Below are 22,743 nucleotides of genomic sequence, written 5' to 3' on the forward strand. Positions count from 1 at the left end.
CCCAGAGGTTAACATAGTCTTCTGCTCTTCAGAAACAATTCATTTGCCTCTGAGAGCCACAGTGCCCTGCTCGCAGTAGGTGCTCAATAAATGCTAGTCGAGTGGCTGACTAGCCACTGTCTAGTAGCTTTTGTTGTTGTAGTTCAGATGTGTCCAATTCTTTGTGACCCTGTAGACCATAGTATACCAGCACCATCCATGGGGTTTTCCTGACAAACAGACTGAAGTGATTTACCATTTCCTTCTCCAGCTGATTAAGGCAAACACAGGCTAAGTGACTCACCCAGGGTCACACAGCTAGTAAGTGTCTAAGGCTGGATTTGAACTCAGGTCTTCCTGGCTCCAGGTCCAATGCTCTATCTACTGAGCCACCTAAAGCTATAAAAGACAAGTATTCTTAACATTTGAATCACTAATTGTTCTAGTGTAGAATGGGTGGGATAATATTTAGCTTGTCCCACAGAGGCTTAAGAGAAGTTTGCTAATTACTTGGAGATTCTTAGGTGCTCTAGCACTGCCAAGAATTCTTTTCATATGATCAATCAATTAATCAATAAATGTTTATTAAGCACTTACTGTGTACCAGGCTCTGACCTCATTGGCAAACTCATGTTCTTTACAGTTGTGTATAAATAGAGGAGGAGGAAAGTACAACTAGACGTTAGTTCATTTGCAAAAAAGAAAAGAAAAGCTGGGGATTTAGTGGACTTTGAGCTAAGTATGAATCAGCAGGGCAGTATGGCAGCTAAGAAAAGATAATGCAAACTGTGGTACTCTGGTGGATCTGTGATTACATTGGCTTGAATAATCCTTTCACAAATGCAGATTGCTACTCCATTGTACCTTCTCACTCTGGGCAATTTTTATCCAGGTTTCCTTTAGGATGTCAATAGGGAATCTACCCAATATGTTTAAAGGCCTTCTTCTTGATCTTTTAATATCTCAGGACTACCAATTACCCTCTCAGCTCTCTGTAGTAGCTCCTTTGCTAGTTTCTTTCCCTGGTCATTTATATCTTTGGTTTTATCCCTATACCAGTGAAATCCCAGGTTCATTCAATATGCCCTATATTATTTCTCATGCACAAGTTGTCACTAGTAAATATCCAACAGAATGCAAATATTCACCATTTATCATGCCATCGCCCTTGGAGTTATTTGCAATTTTAATTTTTCTTAGATCAGAATAAGTGGTTGCTGAATTTGAGTTTAAATGCATCCACTAGCAGGAAGTTGGATTAGAACATTACCATGATAAGGGAGAGAATTTCAAGAATCTACCATGAAGTGGTGGAAGAAAATAGACATTTGCTGGTAATCTTACAATCTCTCTTTGCATTAGGTAGTTTATTTTCAGTTCCTCCTTGGACCTAAGGACCCTTCCTCTATAAATGTTCTAATGTGTTTCTCATATAAAAAAAAGTTTTTGGCACTTCTAGGGCACCTAAGAATCTCCAAGTAACTAGCAAACATCTATTAAGCCTCCTTGGGACTAGGTAAATATTACTACATTCATTCTACATTGGAGCAGTTAGTAATGCAAACATTAAGAGTAACCGACATCTATATAGCGATTTAAGGTATGCAAAACACTTTAAATACATTATCTCTTTTGAGATTCATAATGAGTTTGTTGGGTTGGGAAGTAGTATTTCCATATCACAAAATTAGAGAACTAAAGCTATTATGTTAAGTGATTTGGTCAATGTCACACAGCTAAATTTCTGAAACAGAATCTAAATCCATATTGTCCTGGCTCCAAGAGCGGCACTCTATCCACTGTGCCATGTCATCTATCCCAGAATACAAGATAGTGCTTCCTTGTCCCACCCCAACCACTGAACTATGTTTTCTCCTCCTTATTTTGTCATAATCATATAAAAATATTAGAATTACCCTTTAGAGTCCTATTATTAGACACGAAACAACTGAGGCAATTTGAACTCAGTTCTTTCTGACTCCAACTCCAGTTCATTTTCAGTTATTTTCAATCCTGTTACTAAGCACAAGTGGGAGCACATAGGTTCAAAATACCAATGGAATTGATATTTTAATATAATTATATTATTGGCAAGAGCAGTACAATACAGAGAGGAAAAAATCTGAATGCTAAATTCAACAGTGATTATTTCTTACCTCATTCTTCCTACATAATTATATTTGTTATACTTTTGAAGAATTTCCTTCCCAGCACAAACTAAGACCAAAAAAATAATTTTTCCATGGCTCTAAATATACTGGGATGATAGACACTTGAAGTTTGGGACCCATTTTTCTATTTTATTTGAGCTTCTCTTCACAATCATTTTTCAGAGGAGACAGACGAATCACCTGAAGACTCAAGCAAAGCAAAATCAAATCAAAAGGGAAAATTCAGCATGACTGAATTTTCAAAGCTTTGCTACCTGGTTATTTTTGAATTCCCAACTACATAATTTATGGAGAGATTCACCTGCAATACAGTTCAATGATGCAAGTAATTTCAGTATGCTTTAGCCAAATAAATCTCCCCAGTACATTATTCCTAGTTAATAATGAACACACAAAAAAGATCGAAGTCTTCCACCAGAACAATTCATTTTAAGTTAATTACATAACTATCAGGAATGAGGAGTCTATAGGCTCTGGCCTGTCAAGTAGCAGTACCAACAAGGTGAAAGACAGGATCCTTGCTGTGCAAATAGATGGACATCGATAAGGCTTGTCAGTGTCAGAGATTTTGTTCCTTTTTTTCCTATCTCAACAGTGAATACTCCTGTAAGTCTTGACGCCACAATTTGAAGCAGAAGAAAGCAGCTCTAGTCATGAGACAGAATTTGACCTTCATGATATCCATGGGTGTTGTGAGGTTTGTTTTTTTAAGGGCAATCACAAGTTTATGTTAGGAGTAAGGATAGCATCAACTCTAGGGTACCACCTGTCACCCACCTCTCACTTGCGGCTTCAAGAAGCTATAGCACGTGCAGTGGTCACACCCTGGTAACATCATCTTGGCAGACGGGCCAAACCAGATTGAGAGAGGCCTCAAACCTGTCACTGAGTTAGGGGGATGTCCACACCAAGCATGTGAAGGCTTCCCCCAGCCAAATGGGCAGATGATGACAATTTGTTCAATGACCATGAAGGTGGCTGAAGCAGGCAGAGCTTGCTCAGGCATCAACTACTGCATCCTGGGCCATCTCCAGTTGTCTTGACTTTTGTCTTGCCAGTGGACTGTGATGACTCAGGAAGAGAGAATGAGGCTGATGACTTTGAGCAACTCTTCCATACTTAAATCCAATTCATACCCAAGTCCAGACATCACCCATCATCCACTATTTTACCCCAACATCATGATGTCATCGGTCCTTTTTGAAAACGAGGGACGAGCAACAACAACCACAACCAAAGTTCTGAAGTTTGAGGTACATTGTAGGTCCTAATTTTCACAAAAATATAGCTCATGTGTCTCTTTAGACACAATGAGATCAAAGAAAACATTTACTGAGACAACATAGTATGATCAATGGTAATAAAACATCCTCCCCAAAAAACCTGAGGCATGCTTTTCTACAACTATATACAGCGATAGTGAGAAGAATAGACACACATACAGAGTAGACAAGGAAAAAATAAACATTTAGGGAATATAGGTGGCCAAAGTAACATCACTCAGAGTGAAGACCTGAGTAAAGTGTTCAAATAGATGATTGGGCACTTTGCTTTGGGGCATGAGCAGGAAAAGTATGCCAAAATGAGATCTGAGGATGCCAAAGTCACCCCACCCCCATAATTTGTCCAGGGGTGGCCTTGTTGGCCATAAAGGCTACCCTGGTGTTGGCCCTAAAGGCTACCCTGGTGTTGGCCCTGAAGAGAGTGTTTTTTTTTTCTTTTGCAGATTGAGATCCGATGCTTGGATCAGATACTCATTAAGCAGCTGATGGAACTTCATGCTGGCATCCAAGAATTGAAGCAAGAATATGATGATTTAACAGATATAGGATCCAACTACCACCAGATGGACAACCCCAGAGATGTGTATTTTGATGTACCGCTGTTAGCAGAACCTTTCCTTTGGCATAAAATTCCTTTAAAGAAGACATCTTGCAGAAGAAGTTCCATGCCATGATCCAGTAATAGAAGTTGATCTTCTGACTCTGTCAACATGCAGTATTTCTAACTCAGAATATTTCCTTTTCTGTACCATATGGCAGGAGAATGTTTATGTGACTCTTTTCATTTATGGATGCATTCTGTTAAATGAACTAAGGTAGACCTGAAAGATGAGACCATTTTGCTAACGTTTTTCTTCCTTATTTCTTCATCTGTTTGATTTTTAAAAAGCCAATTATGAGTTTCCAAATCAAATGCCAAAAGAAAGCTTTGGGTTTCTAACAGAATTAGGTTATTTTGTTTTGGTCATTGAAAATCAAATGTAAGCATATTTGGAATTTTTGCTAGAAATTAAGGATATTACCTTGCAAGAAATGAATGTATGTACAACTTTCTGTAAAGAAAAGTCTTTCCATTTTTAAAACTTTCAACACTTTTGTCTTTACAGGTATTTCCATGCTCCCTGATATCCATAGGCATACATTCAGAGTATGCCCAAAATACACAGCACAGACTCATACCTAAAAAATAAACAAATTTTCAAAAGTGGTGTTTTGTTTTACATTTTTAAGTTTGCATTTTGAAAATGACGTTTAGTGTTATTTTCTAAATAAACTTTTTAAATTTTTTTAAATTTCTTTAGTCTGACATTAGAATGTAAGATTGTGGAAAGTCATTTCATTCTTTGAATTTGTATCCCCAGAATCTCTCCTAGTACGCGGCACATAAATAGTTGATAAATGCTTGTTGATTTATTGATGAATAAAAATAATATCCTTCTACTGGAGGTTAAATAAATGTTAAACTTTATTTTTAAAATTCCCAGAGTGTACACCCCAATGAAATTTACATATATTTACATGAATGTTCCTTTTGTGGTGAAGATACTCTGCAAGCCCACGGAAAAAACTGATTTAGACACTCCTGATTTCTATATCTTTGGATTGAGCTTCAAGTTTAGATAACTAATTGGACTAGTTCTGCCTTTGCTTCTAGTAGGGGCCAGTTCCTCTAGTGGGGGTCTGGGGTGGGGGAACAGAGCCCCCCATTTTTCAGTACAACCTGCTCCATGTTTGTATGTATATGTAGAGCCTCTATCATATTGCATGCCATCTTGGGGAGAGAGGGGGAGAAAATTGAAAAGTTAAGGAAGTGAATGTTGAAAACTGAAAATAAATAACTTAATAAATTGGAGGGAGGGAGAATCTAATTATTTAAAAGTTTTACCTTATACTGAGCTGAAATCTAACTCCCTTTAGTTGTCATTTCAGTTGTTGGTATATTCTCCCCTTGGGTACATGGGATGTTCAAGGAGGACTAGTACCTCTGGTGTGAGGGCTTTCAGAGCCCTTTTCAAGGCTGCTCATCCACTTTGGTGTCCCTCTGTCCCCCAACTCTCACCTGTGGTACCAAGAAGCTGTAGCATACTCAGTGGTTATACCCTGATAAGACCATCTTGGCAGACAAGCTAGACCAGGTTGAGGGTGACCAGCAGGCCTCAGAACTTTCAGTGAGTTAGGAGGGTGTTTACCCCAAGTGTGTGAAGACTTTCTCTGGTGGAATGGGCAGATGAGAACAATCTGTCCCAATAGCCACAAAGGTAGCTGAAGCAGGCATTGTGGAGCACTTAGAGCCTGGTCAGACATCGAAGACAACAGTGTCATCTGCTGCATCCCAGGCCATCATCAGTCCTCTTAACTTTCATCTTACCACTGGATTTCAAGGACCCTGGAAGAGAGAGTGAGGCTGATGACTTTGCTCAATTCTGCTTCACTTAAATCCACTTCATGCGCTAACCAAGACATCACAGGGTGATGTCACTAGTCCTTTTTATAAACGAAGGACAAACAACATATTATTCCCGCCTCCCCAAGATTACTTGGCATATATTGTGTATTTATTCATCTCTGTACATGTTACTCTTTTCAGGAACTTTTCTTTTTTTTGTCTTTTATTACCAGAGCTTACTGCCATACCTGTCACATAGTAGGCACTTACTGAATTGATTCCAACTAAGGGGTATTTGGAAGAAACAGCAGAAGAGTAGTCAAGTGTTTGAATATTTTAAAGAAGAATTTGCTGGAGAAACACCATTGCCTACAAGTGAGCCCTGCTTTTTATCTGTGTCTGATTCAGATGTAACCCAGAGTGCATCTATTAAAGATTTACAAGAGGTTATTACGCACAACCTGAGTTCAGTTCTTGTAACAGATGAGTATGAGACTCTTGTCAAATCTGGAGAAGAACCAAAAGAAAGTAGGAAAATATAGGAAGGGCTCAATTATTTATTCCAAGCTGTAGGCTTAAAAATACCAATCCTAACACACTCATGACTTTAAATTTGTATAAACAACTTCAGCAAATTTAAGAATTTGGTTCACTTGTGGTGGTGGTGGTGGTGGTGGTTCAGTTGTTTCAGTCATGTACAACTCTTTATGACCCCATTTGGGGTTTTCTTGGCAAATATACTGGAATGATTTGCCATTCCCTTCTCTAACTCATTCTACAGATGAGGAAACTGAGGCAAACAGGGTTAAGCAACTTGCCCAGGATTGCATAGATAGTGTCTGAGGTCAGATTTGAACTTAGGTCTTTCTGACTCCAGGTCTGCACCACCTAACTACCATTATTTATTGTGCTTTAAAATTAAATAGCCTGGGGTTTTTTTTTAAAGAATTTAATTCAACATTTAGTAATTGTTTTACTCTGCAAAAGCACATAGAGTAAGTCTTTTTCTTCTGTCATAAGACAGCCCTTCAGACACTTGAAAGATAGTTATCCTGCTTTCTTTCTTCTCTTCTCTGGACTGAGAATCTCCAGTTCCTTTGGCTGGTTTTATATGACATGGTTTCCTTACCATTGTCCTCCCCTTATGTTCTCCAGCTTGTCAATGCCCTTCCTAAAGCATAGTGCCCAGAACCTAACACAATATTACAGATACAGTCTGCCTGGAGTAAAGTCAGACATGACTATTATCTCCCCCCATCACTCTAAGCTTCTTCTATCAAAGCAGAGTTTGAGATTTTTGTTGGATTTTTTTGTTTGCTTGTTTTAGGGTTGGATTGGGGGCAGGGCAGTATCTATGGTGGGGCATGGGAAGGGAAAATTTCCACATAACTCTGACAACTCATGTTAAGCTTACAGCCCACTACAATTTCTGGGCTTTTTTTTTTCAACCTTAACTGCTGTCCAGACACATACAATTCCCATCTTGTATATGTGCAATTCTTTTTCAATACAAGTCCAGGGAATATTTCTAATTATTTTGGAAACTTTATGCCAGGCAGGGCCCAGGCTGCTTTCTGGCTCACAGCTGTCACCTACCGTCCTGGGAAAATCTCTTTACTGAATAGACCAACTTCATTCTTTGAAAATGCAGGTGCAACATATAAACAGCCTTAGTACAACCAATAGCAAAGGAAGGGTACCATGGCATGGTGGGTAGAAGGTGGCTTCTGAGCCAGAAACATCTAGATTTAAGTCAAGCCTCTGACATATCCTAAATATGTAATTCTGGGTAAGTCACCTTGCCTCTCAGTAGTGAGAGGAGGCCACTCTCTTAGATAAGTGATACAGCACGTGTCAATCTGTTCTGACAGAGGGAATTTCCTCCCTGGGAGTTCCCTACACCAATAGAATTATAGGGCCAGGTCAAAGAAAACTGCAAATTGATTTTTCTTCTTCCTCAAACACCTTCACAGGATCCTGCATTGTCTTAAGGGGTCCCTAGGGGTTTCAACAGTCTAGTTCTCACTGAAAACTTCCCTCAGTACCCACTTTCTTTGCACAGGTTGAACCTTCCCAAGCTTCTCCCCTATCATTGCCACACAAAGGACAAACAACAGACCCTAGTCTCGGCCTTCACTGCTAGCAACCTCCTCTCTGGTTGCGATTCTAGTCTCTAACAATATTCACTCGGACCTAGGAAGCTTTCTGATCTCTTCCAGGACAGCACTCTGAGATCCTTTTCTTTTTTTTAAATCTCTGAGACACTACCCTCCTCCTTTGTAGATTGATACGTTTTCAATATCTTTTTCAATATTAATAATACCTGTAGCATCTACTTCACAGGGTTGTTATAATATTTAAATGAAATAATATGTTAAAATGTTTCACAAGCTTGAAATTGCTATAAAAATATTGGTTGTTATTACTCTGGCTGTTATGGATAAAGGTACTAAATGTGACTGCTGAGGATTGGGATTCAAAGTTGAGTAACACGTGAGGCCTTCCCTCAAGGACCTTACATTCTAATAGAAGAGAAACCATCAATACCTTTTTATGAGTCACTCAATGATAATGATCCAAATAGTGGACTGGAAACATTGTTTTTGTAGTCAGAAGATCTGTCTCTGATACAAGCTAATTCCACGACCCCAGGAAAACCATCTAATTTCTGTGAGTTTTGTCTTCTTCATCTGTAAAATAGAATAATATTGTACTACCTACTTCACACAGGAAAAATGTACATTAAAAACCTTAAAGGTTTATTTAAAGATGAGCTGTCACTGTGAAACTTTGTGAAGACTGAGCATATAAGAGCAACAGCCATAATTTGCATGATTTTTTTTTAATTTACAATTCACCCATATGAAAGGGGTGGGGCGATAGTTGAATTGGGAACAGGCTTAGGATGGGATCATCCTATGGATCATAAGGAGTGTTGAGCCTGAATCCTGACTATTCCAGTGAGATACTTTGACCTCTTGCACAACCAGAAGCTTCTGACTTGTTCTCCATGAGGTAACCCTCTCCAACCTCTCAAACTCTCTTGGGAGACTGAGTCAAAGAGGACTGATCACTGAGCAGCAAGAGCTGCCCACCTGGTAGAGATAATTTCTGTTCTTTTTCTCTTCTTCCTCCCTTCTGAACAGGTAACTTAGAACTGCGATAGCTCTCTTTTGGATTTCCTGTGAGGCTCAAGGAGAATTTCTTCTTCCCCTCCTTACCAACAACTATGGCAGCCTCTCACATATACCACTGGGAACAAGCACTTATCTAGGAGAACTGAGATCAGCTGGCTATAACAGTCTTTTCTGCTATAAGTTTCTTTTCAACTGATTCCCCTGGAAGATGATATTTCTTTTGATCCCGCTTTAAGAAAGCACAGCATTTAATCCAATCTCTACTGCTTTTCTATTCCTCCTTCAATATTTTGCAAAACAATAAATGTTAACATTCAAAGTCTTGGACTTTTCTAGACCAAGAGATGTCTCTGCTTATCAAGGATTTTTCACTTCACAAAGTATTACCTGGAAGCTTAAAATCTACTAGTTTCTCCTGAAAGGACATCTAGAATTATATACAGTAGTAGACAAGGCATGTTCCTTAACCTCATTGAACCTCAGTTTCCTCATCTGTAAAATGCAGATAATGCTACCCTGTTACCCATCTCAAGGCATTGCTGTGAAGCTTAAATGAGAAAATATATGCAAAGCACTTTGAAAACTTTGAAGTGCTATAGAAATTCTGGTGATTATAATGATGCTCATCCTTACATGCAGTGGTATTGGTCCTCAAAGTAAAATATAAGATTGATCTCATCTAACTGATCAAGAAAATGACCCAAGACAATTCCAAAGGACCCATGGTGAATAATGTTATCCACCTCCAGAGAGAGAACTGATGAACTCTAAGTACAAATTGAAGTGCAGTTTTCTTTCTTTATTTTTCTTGCTTTTTTGGTGATATGATTAATATAGAAATATATTTTGCATGACTTCACATGTATAATTGATATATTGTTTACCTTCTCAATGAGTGGAAATGAGTGAGAAGGAGGGAGAAAATTTCGCACTCAAAATTTTTAAAAAATGAATGTTAAAAATAAATAAATTTGGGGCAGCTAGGTGGCACAGTGAGTAGAGCACCAGCTCTGGAGTCAGGAGGACCTGAGTTCAAATTTGGCCTCATACACTTGACACACTTACTAGCTGTGTGACCTTGGGCAAGTCACTTAACCCCAATTGCCCAATTGCTCCCCCCTTCAAAAAAAAAGGGAAAGGAAAAAAATAAATAAATAAATTTGTGAAAAGCTTGATTTCAGGTAGATACCTTTTCTTTTTTTACATAGCCTTCTTCTATTTGTGTATTCCTGAAGCTGGTGTTTTCAAAAGTGAAAAATAAGTAATATAGTCTCTCACCACCTATGTGTGACAATTGTTAAGCCTTTAATTAATGGAAGCTATTTGAATCTTTCTGCACTCCAAAAGGACGAGGAAGAATCATGGCTTACATCTTTGGCATTCGTTATCTTATCTCACCAACATCCCTATGAGGTAGGTAGGACAGGGGTTCTTATAGATGATGAAAGTGAGATTCAGAGAGATGTATAATTTGTTCAAAGTTATATAGTAAAGTGGCAGAGATGGGACTCATTTCTTCTTTCTCCAAATCCAGTGTTCTTTCCATTACAGCAGACTATCAGCTGACAAGTGTAGCATTATCATAGGAGCTCTTCTTATGACATCGCAAGATGGTCATACAGAAAAATCTGGTGCATTCTTGCACTTTTGTCTTCCCTCTGTTTTGTCACATATCCCTTTGGAAATGACACCTAGAGAGTTTCAACTTCCCTTGGGTGTGGCTCCATGGGACAGTATATAAAGGGTAGAGTTTGAAGGCCTATTAAACTAATGACCTTAGTTCAAATACTGCTTCTGATGCTGTTTTTAAAAAAAGGCAGCTTTTTTCCGCTTAAATATAAGCTTTTCAAGGGCAGAGATTGTTTTCTTTTGTCTTTGTGTCACCAGGGCTTAGCACAGTCCCTGCCACACCATAAGGATGAGGATCGGACCTGTGATTTTACGGGTTTAGGGAACTCCCACGTCAGGAAACACCCTCTACCAAAACACCTCTGCAAGTTACATTCTTCAAGAGTTGGCTAGAACAGTGACAGGTTAAATGACTTTTTCAGGGTGGCACAGCCAATATTTGGAAGAGGAAGCACTTGGACCCAGGATATTATAGCTTCAAAGCCAGCTCTCTATCCACTCCACCATACCCGGCATATGGCAACACATAAATAAATGCTAGTTGACTGACTGGTTGATGTGCTATGTCTGCTATCGGAATTTTTTTTAAATTGGCATAGTTTGTTGGATTAAGAAAAAAATCCAAGATCCAAGAAAAAATTGGTACTAAATGAGTGGTACCAATGGGCAAACTGGTACAGACGAAAGTGCTCTGGAGGTGGCATTAGGAGACTTGGTTTGACTCTGCCACTTACTAGCTGCATAGCTTTGAGCAAGTCACTTTTCCATGTAAAATGAATAGATTGGAATAGACGATCTCTACAACCCTTTCCAGGCCTGACATTGTATAAACTCTGTGGCTCCTACCTACCCCACCCCCACCCCCGCCCCACCCAGGTTGTGCAGTTAAGTTACTCATTGAATTACAAAATCATAGAAATCTCAGAATCTGAGAGTTGGAAGGGATGTCAATGGTCAGTCATCGAGTCCAACCCACGCCTGAAAGGAATTTCCACTATGACATATTCAACAAATGGTTTTCCAGTCTCTGCTTGAAGGCTTCCAAGGACTGGAAACCCACCACATTAAGCAGTCTGTTCTACCTGTGGACAGCTCTAATTATTAGGAAGTTGTTCCTAACAGTTGAAAGAGGCTGAATTAAATATTGTAAGGATGATCAACTGTGAAAAACTTAGCTGCTCAGTTCCAAAGGACCTATGACGAAAAATGCTATTCTCCTCCAGAGAAAAAACTGATGAACTCAGAGTGCAGATTGAAGCATACTTTTTTTTCACAATCTTTATTTTTCTTGTTTGTATGTGCATGTCTGTTTTCTTTTGCAATATAGTTGACATGGAAATATGTTTTTTTATGACTTGACATATACAATTGATATATTGCTTGCCTTCTCAATGGGTGAGGGAGGGGCTGAAGGGAGGAAGAGAATTTGGAACTCAAAATTTTTTAAAATATGAATGTTGAAAAAATTTTAGATATAATTGGAAAATATTAAGCAAAATAAAAATTTAAATGTATTTTATTTTTTTTCTTTTGAGATTTTTTATTTATAGTTTACAACACTTGGTTCTACATAATTTTAAGTTCCAGATTTTCTTTCCCCCTCTCCCCCCGCTTCCTTCCCAAGACAGCATGGAATCCAATATATCTTCTACATCTAACTTCACCTTGAACCCACCTACACAATAGTCAAGTTGTAAAGAAGAATTATGACCAATGGAATGAATCATGAGAAAGAAGAAACAAACGAGAAAAAAAAGGGGGGGGAAAGAGGCGAGCATAAGGTGTGCCTCAATCTGCATTCAGACTCCATAGTTCTTTCTCCAGATGTAGACAGCATTCTCCATCATGAGTCCTCTGGAGTTGTCTTTGTACCTTGTATTGCTGAGAAAAGCAAAGTCTATCAAGGTTAGTCATCACAGAATCCATATGTCTGTGGTTGTGTATAATATTCTCCTGGTTCTGCTCCACTTGCTTAGCATTATATCGTGTAGGTTTTTCCAGGTTATTATGAAGTCCATATCATCCCCATTTCTTATCGCACAATAGTATTCCATTACCTTCATATACCACAACTTGTTCAGCCATTCCCCAATTGATGAGCATCCCCTTGATTTCCAATTCTTTGCTACCACCAAAAGAACTGCTATAAATATTTTTGTACATATGGGTCCCTTTCCCACCTGTGTGATCTCCTTGGGATACAACCCTAGAAGTGGTATTGCTGGGTCAAAGGGTATGAACATTTTTGTAGCCATTTGGGTATAATTCCAAATTACTTTCCAGAATGTCTGGATAAATGTATTTTAATAAAAGAAAGAGACTGAATTAGTTAATTTTGAAAAGAGAATCAGGGCATTGCAGATTATCTAGCTGAAAAGCATCATATAAGTGACCCATCCCTCCCTGCTTTGTAGATTAGGAAACTGAAGTCCACAGAAGTTAATTAAGGACCTGAGTGGCAAAGCCCAGATTTGAACCTATGTCCTTTGACTTAAAATTCTTCTCATTACATAATGCTGAAACCTTCTATTCACAGAATGAGGGTGCAAAATAATTCCAGTATCTCCTTAAGTATGTACACTTCTGTTTTTCAGATAGGTCTCCATCCTCCTCCTCAGTTCTAACTCCAAAGAATTTCAGCTCACACCTTTTGTGACACTGACAAATGAATCCTGAGAATGGGCCTGAGAACACTAATTCCACATGATCTATTGGGGAACCACCAGAGAATAACAAACCTCCCATCTCTGCTGACCTTGTTAGGTCTTGGGAAAGTGACAGGAAACTGAAGGCTTCCCTAACTCCTTTCCCAATTCCCTTTGACAGTCAATCTCTAGCTGTATTTGGACTCCTTAGGTTATCTGGAGAAAGAGTAATGTCAGGCCCAATTGCTGTTGAATTACTCTTACAAAACATACCTTGAAAAGTCAAGACTTTCTTCCCTGAAGACAAAAACCCTTTAAAGATAAGATGATGGTGAGTCACAGGCACTTGATTTGTGAACTAAAAAAGGAAATCCTTTAAGTGAAGGACATTTTGGGGCCACTAGCTCACTTATGTAAGTCTGAGGCAAATGGAGAGGAGACCTGAATGAAGCACAGCTACAATATGGCTCTAGGTTCTTCTCTGCACATAGTATGCAATTATGTAGTCCTAGGGCTTAAAATATTGCTTTCTTTCATAACTGTCATTTGTGGGTTTATGTTATTTAACTATTTGAAAACTTATTAGGAGGACCTAGATGTACAAAAATATTCATAGCACTTTTTTTTTCTTTTGCAAAGAATTGGAAACAAAGAAGAAACCTAAAAATTGGGGTATGGTTGAACAAAGTTTGGTTCAGTGTTTAAAGGAAATATATTATTATGCAGTAGTAAATGATATAAGAGATGGACACAGGGAAACACACAAACCAATGCAGAATAAAGTGAGGAATAATTTACTCAATAAGCACAGCAATGTAAAGGAAAAGAACTTACAAAGACTGTAAGCCCCTGATCAGCTCAGTGGCTAATCTGATGATGAAGCAGGCATGCCTCCTACCTTCTGTCAGAGAAGTGATGAACTAGGGATGTGTGTCGGGGATCAAGATGGGCTCTTAGCACTTATTCAACCAAGTGCCCTTGAAGAGTTTGGCCTTTGTTTCCTTTGATTAATTCAGTGTCTTTGATTGAGTCTTACTAGGTGCTAAGCCCCAGGCCCAAACCTCTATTAGGTGCTAAGCCTATGTGGGTGTGAATTGGTAACTAAGGTGGGGCTCCAGTTGGGGCTAATGAAGGGAGGTGCTAAGACCAGGGCCAATAGTAAGAGCTTACACTCTGGTCACTCAGATGACATTTGATGATGGCTAAAGAGTGCATAAAAAGGAAAGACAGAGCTATTTTCTTAGGGCTCTCACTCTTGGCGGTGGGTTAATGTGGAGACTCTGGGAAGCTGTAGTTAAGAGCCCTCCAGTTTGTAAACCCAGATGTTCAGACTTTGTTAAACTCTGGTAACTATGCATTGAGATTTGAATCAGACAAGGTCTGTCTGTTGATGTTTGTAACTTGTTTGTATTTGCTCTGAAGTTCAGGGTGCTGGTTTTTTCCCCTGGACTAAGTGAATGATATTTGTATGCTGGATTGTTGACCTCTTAACATTGCTTTCCTTAGTAAATCAGATCAAAAGAACTTGGGCTTTTGCAGTGTTCTGTGAGCTGGTTGTTGTTGATTTTACACCCCCACAGCAGCTGCTAGCCGAATTGTTACAACAGGACGCAAAATCAAAGATGTGTTTTTGGACATGGCCAATATGTCAATTATTTAATTTTTACAAGGAAAGGATATTATTTGGGGAAGAGGCAGGGGAGAATTTGTCCATTTGTCCATCCAGGGAACAAAAAAGAATGAACTTAAAGAAGAAACTGACTGAATTAATAGGCATTTAATTCAAGGAAAACAATGATAAAAGAAAAGATCTCATATACACTGAAAAATGCTAGCACTTAGCAAAGTATGTCCATTGATCCATTGATTGGGGAACAGTAAACAAGATGTGATACATAAATATAACAGAATAATATTCTGCTGTAAGAAATTGTGGGCACCGGGAATACAGAAAAGCATGGGAAAGCATAAAATGTGATGCAAAGTAAAGTAAACAAAACAAAGAAAACAATATATACTATGACTACAAGAAAATACATGAACAAAGTACAAGAACAAAAAGAAATGAAACAAAATGATGCAAAATTATTATGACCAAGCTTGGTCCCAAAGAAGAAATATAAGAACACACCTCTCTCCTTTCTTTCCAGAGGTGAGGGGATAAGAGGTGTAGAACAGTGTATATACTGTCAGATTTGGTTCATTTGTTGACTAATCTTGCCAGATTCTTTCCCCCCAGCTTGCAACTTATAATACAGAATGGCATTCTGAGAGGGGATGAGAAAAGAATATATTGAGAAAAGGAGTTAATATAAAAATTAGGTTATCAATAAAATGAAAATTTAGAATTTGAAAAATGAGAAAAAGAACCCCTGATATTATCATCAATGCTATTTCAAAAGAAAATAAAAGGTAGAGGTAAGAATAATTATGCAGGGAAATTTTTCTGGTTGTTTTGTTCCTCTTGAATACCATTCAAAATTTTAATTTGATAAGCATAAACATTTATTGAGCATGCACCCACTACATGTATTCTGCTAGACAGGAGAAGGGGCTGGTTCACATAAATTTGAGTAAGACACATCACCTGTACTCATGGAGTTTATAATCTATTAGGAGAGAACAAAATCTGTGCATAAATCAATATCATACCAATTAGTGGCAGCAACTTTGAGTTCATCCACTAGGTCTTCAGAATGTATAGGTCTTTCACCAATAGAAAACAACAAACATAAAACTATTGTCTAGTTCTAAGAGCATGTCGCCTGTGGTCCTGCTAGAGATTTGGGGCTCTCCCACAAAGTCTCCAAGCTCTAGACTCAGGCACTGACAGGTTCAGTTGTGGGGCAGGGGGAAATCTCAAGAGGGAAAAATGTACTTTTTTTCTAGTACTCTGGCCAATATTAAGCCCCAATACCAGAATTACAGGGGAAATCTCTTAAATAAGTCTTAGGCATGGCTCATGTTTAGGTTCTCCTCAAAAGGGATTAACAGGGTCTCTTCTGGAGAGGTATTCGCCATACAAAATAATAGATATCAGATATAGGAAAGCTATCTCTTTCACAGAAGAAATGCTTAAAACACAAAAGAATCATGAGTGAACCCTGACAAATACTTTAAACATGAAAAAGTAACCCATCACTCCCTCTTATGCTTTCCTGGGAGGTGGAAAAGACTCCCTAGAGATTTGTGGGACTGCTGAATAGATACTTCACATTCACTTTGGGTTTGTACTGTCTGAGCAATTTATAACATCTGGATCATGGCAGGGTATGGCGTGGGCTTTAGTCTTAGCTGCAGAATCCTCCTAAAGATGGGGTTGCTTCTCTGAGAAAGGCTACCATCACAGGAAACATTCCACTGCCAGTTAGCACCTGACTCTGGAAAATTCCTGAATCCCCAATTGAGACAGGTTATAAATCCTTTGTGCTGAGGAATGGGTAGGCACAGCAAGTGTGGCCAGCTCAAAAATTGGGCATATTTGGGGCAGGGTTGCCAAGATTCAATTTTCTGACGCAACCTACCTAGCACTTTTTAAAAAGAGACTGTGCAGTAGATTTCTTTCCCACTGAGTATTTAACACTAGTATAAAATTCAGTATTGTCAGCTGTGGGGTTTGGGGGCATATGGGCTTCGTTCTCACAAGGCCACCTATCCTGCTTCCAGAAGCAAAAGAGGCAAATGGCTTTTTTAATTAAAAAGTTTATTTGCAAAGATGTCTCCATTTATGCATTGTAAATACTGCTCGATGCCAAGTGAATTGCTGGGTCTCTATTGGAAGGAAATTAAGGTTGAATTTTCATGTGGGAGCCATGTAATATGTTTAAACACACTGGAAATAAAGCCACATTTGCAACAATTATCCTATGGCATAAAATACTTTTCACCATGGCAATGGGGCACTTTAAATTATTGCCATTATTAATATTTAGAAAATTGCTCCTTTGGGGTTATTCTTCAAAATAGAGTAGTAAGGCAGAAGAATTTATAATATACCTATAATGCCTGAGATGACAGGTCTACAGAGAAGAGAGGATTGATGTTCATTTAATGAACCCAATTTCTTTCTGAAATGAGCTCTTTTACTGAAAACAAAAACAGATTCTGAACAATTTCATTTCCCTTTTGCACACCACTAAAAGTAGGTTTGTCATAAGAAACACTTATGCAAAGTGAGTAGAGGTAATAGTTTATGCTGTTTTGTTTTAGTTAATAACCCCTAAACCTTCCCTCTTTATGGTTCACAGTCCAAAATTTTTTAGCGTAGCTATAAAAGGAGGAAAGTATTAGGGGATCCAGGCTAGCAGAGGTTTGTTAAACTGCCTACTGTGTTGTAATGACATTACCAGGAGACTGGGAGTCATGAGACCTGAATTTTAGCCCTGGCTCTGATACTAACTAGCTATATGACATTTTCTAGGTTATTGAACTTTTGAGGCCTTTGCTTCCTTAACTGTACAATTCAGGCCTTTTCATGTATTTTATATGATTTGAGCTTCACAACAACCTTCTGAATTAGTCAAGGCAATAATGAGGCCCCTATTTTTAAGATGAGGAATCTGAGTCTCATGTTAAGTAATTTCTTGCTTCTAATTAGTTCATTGCTGTATACCAGGGCTGTCCAAAATGTGGCCTGCTGGCCCCATGTGGCCCGCAGTGTGATTTATGAGGCCTGCCTACAAGCATAGAAATTTACATAAATGCTTTAGTAGAAGTGGAGCTACCACAGAGCTCTCACTAAAATGGCAAATCAAACTCTATTGTTTATTGTTTCAATAAAAACCCAAGGTTGGACAGCCCTGCTCTATACCACAGTTGTACTAGATGATCTCTCATGTCCTTTCCAATTTTAAATTCTCTGATTCAACAACATGATGAATTAAGTGGGAGAAATGAATTGAGGAACTCATGCGGTACCCTCCCTTAAGTTTGGTTGATTGGTCTCTGAGTGGGCCTGGGTAAGTCAACCCACTCAATGAAATGAAGCAAGAAGGTACTTACAAGGTCCAGCATTAGAGGAAAAAGGGTAGACCCAATCCTAACTAGCACAAGGTGGGTCTAAATTAACACTTTAGGAGATTCAGAATTGTCAGCCTTCAACTCCTTTCAGTTTGTTAATGCCTGCCAAACTTCCAAAGGTTTCAGGAGATTCAGCAGGACTCAGTAGGGCCTATTAATTCCATCCCTTCCTTTCCTCCTGTCCCTACATTGACTGCCAAGAGCTATTCCTCTCTGTAGATGACCTTGTCTCCTAATCATCTGAGAGAATGGAGGCTATTCATGATTCTCTATACCTTAGAACTCCTTTATGTCCGCACCTTCTCTGTGATTTCAGGGGATGCATGGCCCTCTTGCCAAGGCTAACCCTTCTACTTTTGCCTTTGATTCTGTCCTCTTCCATCTATAGATTTGATGGATTTAGTTCAATTTGCACAACTCCTATCGAGAGCACTTGTATCTGTCCCCACTGAACATTCGTCTGCCTCTCCCTCAGACCTTTACTCTCTCACTCTTCTTTCCTTCCCTAATACAACAACACAAATATCCCCTAAGCTAATCTTCTTTAATTAAAATTTTCTGTTGACCTGCCACTTCCTCAACCTATCACACTATGTAGCATGCACTATCAGAAAACTACACAAGGTTTAAGGTCCTTAACCCACTCAAACCACAGTTCATGAGCCCTACCAATATGATTTCTTTTACTAGACCAACAAGAGGAAACAGTTCAAAACAAAAGACATTTGAGCAGAGACATACACTCAATCAAGAAGAACTGGGGAATAGAGCCAAAATGGTGGGGTAATAATACAAGTGAGCTCTACTCCACAACTCCAAAAAGATCCAGAAAGCACATGTGATTGTATTCTTATTGTGCAAACCAATTAAAAAAATCACAGTGAATTTTTTTTTCAGCCCTGGTCAACATAGGGAGGTAGATCTGTGTCTGTGGATCCTGGGGATAGGTAAGGGAGGACATTCCAGCACAGGGGAAAGCTGTGCACCAGGGGAAGAAGAGGTCCCAAATCTACCACAAAGGGCTTAAACTTGTGTGGAATATCATAGGTACCAGCTGATAGCTGTATTGCTTACTACTGAGTTCCAGGTCAAAAATTCATCTGACTAAAGAATGGATTTGTACCTTGTGGTGGAGTTCCAGGGTGATAAGTGGTTGCAGATCCTAGGCTATGTACCAAAAAAGGTGTAAATTCAGAAGCAAGCAGCAGCTATGTTGCTCTGACCCCAGAAGCAGATCAGGGTTTTAATTCCAGCTTCCAAACTAGCCATAAGCCTGTGGCAATATGATCAGGGCAGGAATCCAAGACCAAAGGGGAACCTGGAGTTCTGTCCCTATGAACCAGCAGAGCTTTCTAGCTGGCTGGATGAAGCAAAAGTCTACTGGAACTCCAACCACAAGCAAGAACATAGATGTATTGTTCAGACCTGAATCCAGGTCAGAAACTTGGAACAGTCACATCAGAATGACAATGATCAAACTTTACCCTGGATCAGACCATATTGAAAGCACTGAAAACTTAAAGGTCCCCAGCCTGAGCTGTCCCTGAGATCCTGCAACATTATAATACAATACTCAATACCCACAAAAAAGTAATAGTGTGAACCTAGAGGACACAAATATCAGTCCAAATATTCCCTTCATAAATGCACAGAGCCTGACCCCAATATCAGGTCTGAATTTTTTTTTAAAAAGTAGACTAGAGTGACTTCAAAACATCCATAAGTAAAGCATCAAAGAAAAACAGTTCGTGCACAAATTCAACTAGAAGTCCTGGAAGACCTGAAGCAAGAGCTTTAAAATATTTTTCTAAATTGATTGAAAATACTAGAGGAAAAACTGATGTTAGAAGGAGAAATGAGAGTTATGGAAGAAAGAACTGAAAAGAGAATTTATAATCTGGTACAAGATGGGCAAAATCTTGCCCAAGCAACAATCTTTCTAAAAATTGGAATGGACCAAAAGGAGATGAAGACTTGAGGAGTCAACAAGAAATATTAAAACCAAGACAAAAAACTGAAAAGTAGAGGAACATGTGAATTATCTCGTGGTAAAAAAACAACTCGTCTGGAAAACATATTAAGATAGCATTTAGGAAGCACTGGACTGCCTGAACATCATGAGCAAAAAAAAAAAAAAAAAGAGCACCATATAACATATTTCAAGAAGTCATAAAAAACCTGCTCAAATCTCTTAAGAATTAGGGATCAAAATGGAAATAGAAAAAAATCCACCAGTCATATCCTAAAAGAAACCCTAAAACAAAAAATCCCCAGACATTGCAACCAAAGTCCAGAGTTTCTAGATCAAGGAAAAAATACTGAAAGCAGCCAGAAAGAAAGAATTCAAGCACTGAGATGTCAGAGTCAGGATGTCATGGTTTGGCAGCCACCACTTAAAAGGAGCAGAGAGATTGAAATATAAATGTAGTTTTAATGAAATAGAAGACTTCCACACATTGCTGGTGAAAAGATAGCTGTACAGAAATTTTGAAGGGTCAACACAGGCATCAAGAGAAACATAAAAAAGTAACTAGAAGGGCAGCTAGGTGGCATAGTGAATAGAGCACTGGCCCTGGAATCAAGAGGACCTGAGTTCAAATTCAGCCTCAGACACTTAACACTTACTATCTGTGTGACCTTGAGCAAGTCATTTAACCCCAATTGCCTAGCCAAAAAAAGTAATTAAAAATAAGCCATCTTAAGAAATTTAAAAAAGGATGAAATTGTTTACATTCTAATATGGGAATATAATATATGTGTCCCTTTAGACCCTAGTATAGTGGGAGGTCATAGAGAGGTTAACTTAGATAGAGGGCCTGGGAGTCATTCTGTTTTGTTTCAATAGTCTTAAAAGAAGAATGGAAAGGGACTAGAATAGGAATGCACTGGGTGGGTAGGAGGTGAGGAGGGAGAGAAAAAAGATGGAGAAAATTATATCACATGGGGGCCATAAGTAGAAGCCTACACAGACAAGGGCAAAGGGTTGGGGGAAGTTGTTGACACTTTGAGGTTCACCCTCATGTGAACTGGTCAAAGAAGGGAAGAAAATACATACACAAATATACACATTATTGCAGTTGGGTACAGAATACAGAAATATGTTTCACTTCCATAGGGAAACAGGGAGGAAAGGAATGAAGAGGGAATAAGAGGAAGGATTAAGGGAGAGATTTGTTGTTGTTCATTAGTCTGGGGTTTTCTTGGCAAAGATACTGGAGCAATTTGCCATTTCCTTCTCCAGTTCATTTTACGGATGAGGAAACTGAGGCAAACATGGTTAAGTGACTCTCCTAGAGTCACACAGCTACTAAGTGTCTGAAGCCAGATTTGAAGTCAGGAAGATGAGTCTTCCTAATTCCAGGCTTGGCGCTCTGTGCACTACACCACCTAGCTGCCCCACCAACCACTCTCTCTCCAACTTTCTACAATCTGGTTCCTAATCCCTCAAATCTAACAAAACTGCTCCCTCCACGGGATCTCCTAACTGCCAGATTCCATGGTCATTTCTCAGTCCTCATCTTATTTGATTTTTATATAGCATTTGATACCATTGACAACTCCCTGCACTGGACACTGTTTCCTCCTATCTGAGACTTCGGTCTCCTTTACTGGTTCACCCTCTTTCTCTGACTTCTTGCATGTGTATCCCACAAGGCTCTAAATAGAGGTAAGACTCTATTCTCTGTCCTTTATTGATCTCTTCTACCACGGCTTCAATAAACTCTCTGTAGATGACAATCAGACCTTTGTATTAGTTTTAATCTCTGAGCTTTGGTTCCACATCTCCAATATCTCTTAGACATTTTTACTCAGACATTATACTACCCTGACAAATTTGACACATCAAACAATGACTCATCATCTTCTTTCCAAAACCCACCCTTCTTTGCAGCTTCCCTACTTCTTTTTATGACAGCATCCTTCCTTTCACCTAAGCCTAAAATCTCTGAATAATCTCTGACTCTTCCATATTTCTCACCCCTCACATCAAATCAGTCACCAACATCCCATTCTATTCACATGATATCTTTTCTATCCATCTCTTCCTCTCCACACATCCTGCCACTAATCTAATTCACATTCTCATCACCTCTCTCTTGGACCATTATAATGACCTCCTAATTGCTCTGCCTGTCTTCAGTCTATCCCCTCTATGATTTATCTTTTCAACAGCTTCCAAAACAATCGTCCAAAGCATTGGTCAAACTATTCACTTTTCTGATCAAAAACCTCCTCTTCTTGCAAGGTCAAGTACCACTTTTGGCATGAAACCTTCTCTGGCACTACCACTCCTCCCTCCTCCAGCTAGAAGTTATTTCTCCTCCTTAACATTTTCCTGGAGTATTTTGCATCTGTCCTTTACCACTACCACATTTTATTTTGTATTCTATTTCTTTGCAAATATGACAACTCCCTAGTAGACTCTAAGTTCCTAAATTGCAGAGACTTTATAATTTTTTATTTTTTTACTCAAGTGCCAAGCGCAGTCACTTG

This window comes from Trichosurus vulpecula, chromosome 1 (assembly GCF_011100635.1).
Source record: "Trichosurus vulpecula isolate mTriVul1 chromosome 1, mTriVul1.pri, whole genome shotgun sequence".
Classification (NCBI taxonomy): domain Eukaryota; kingdom Metazoa; phylum Chordata; class Mammalia; order Diprotodontia; family Phalangeridae; genus Trichosurus; species Trichosurus vulpecula.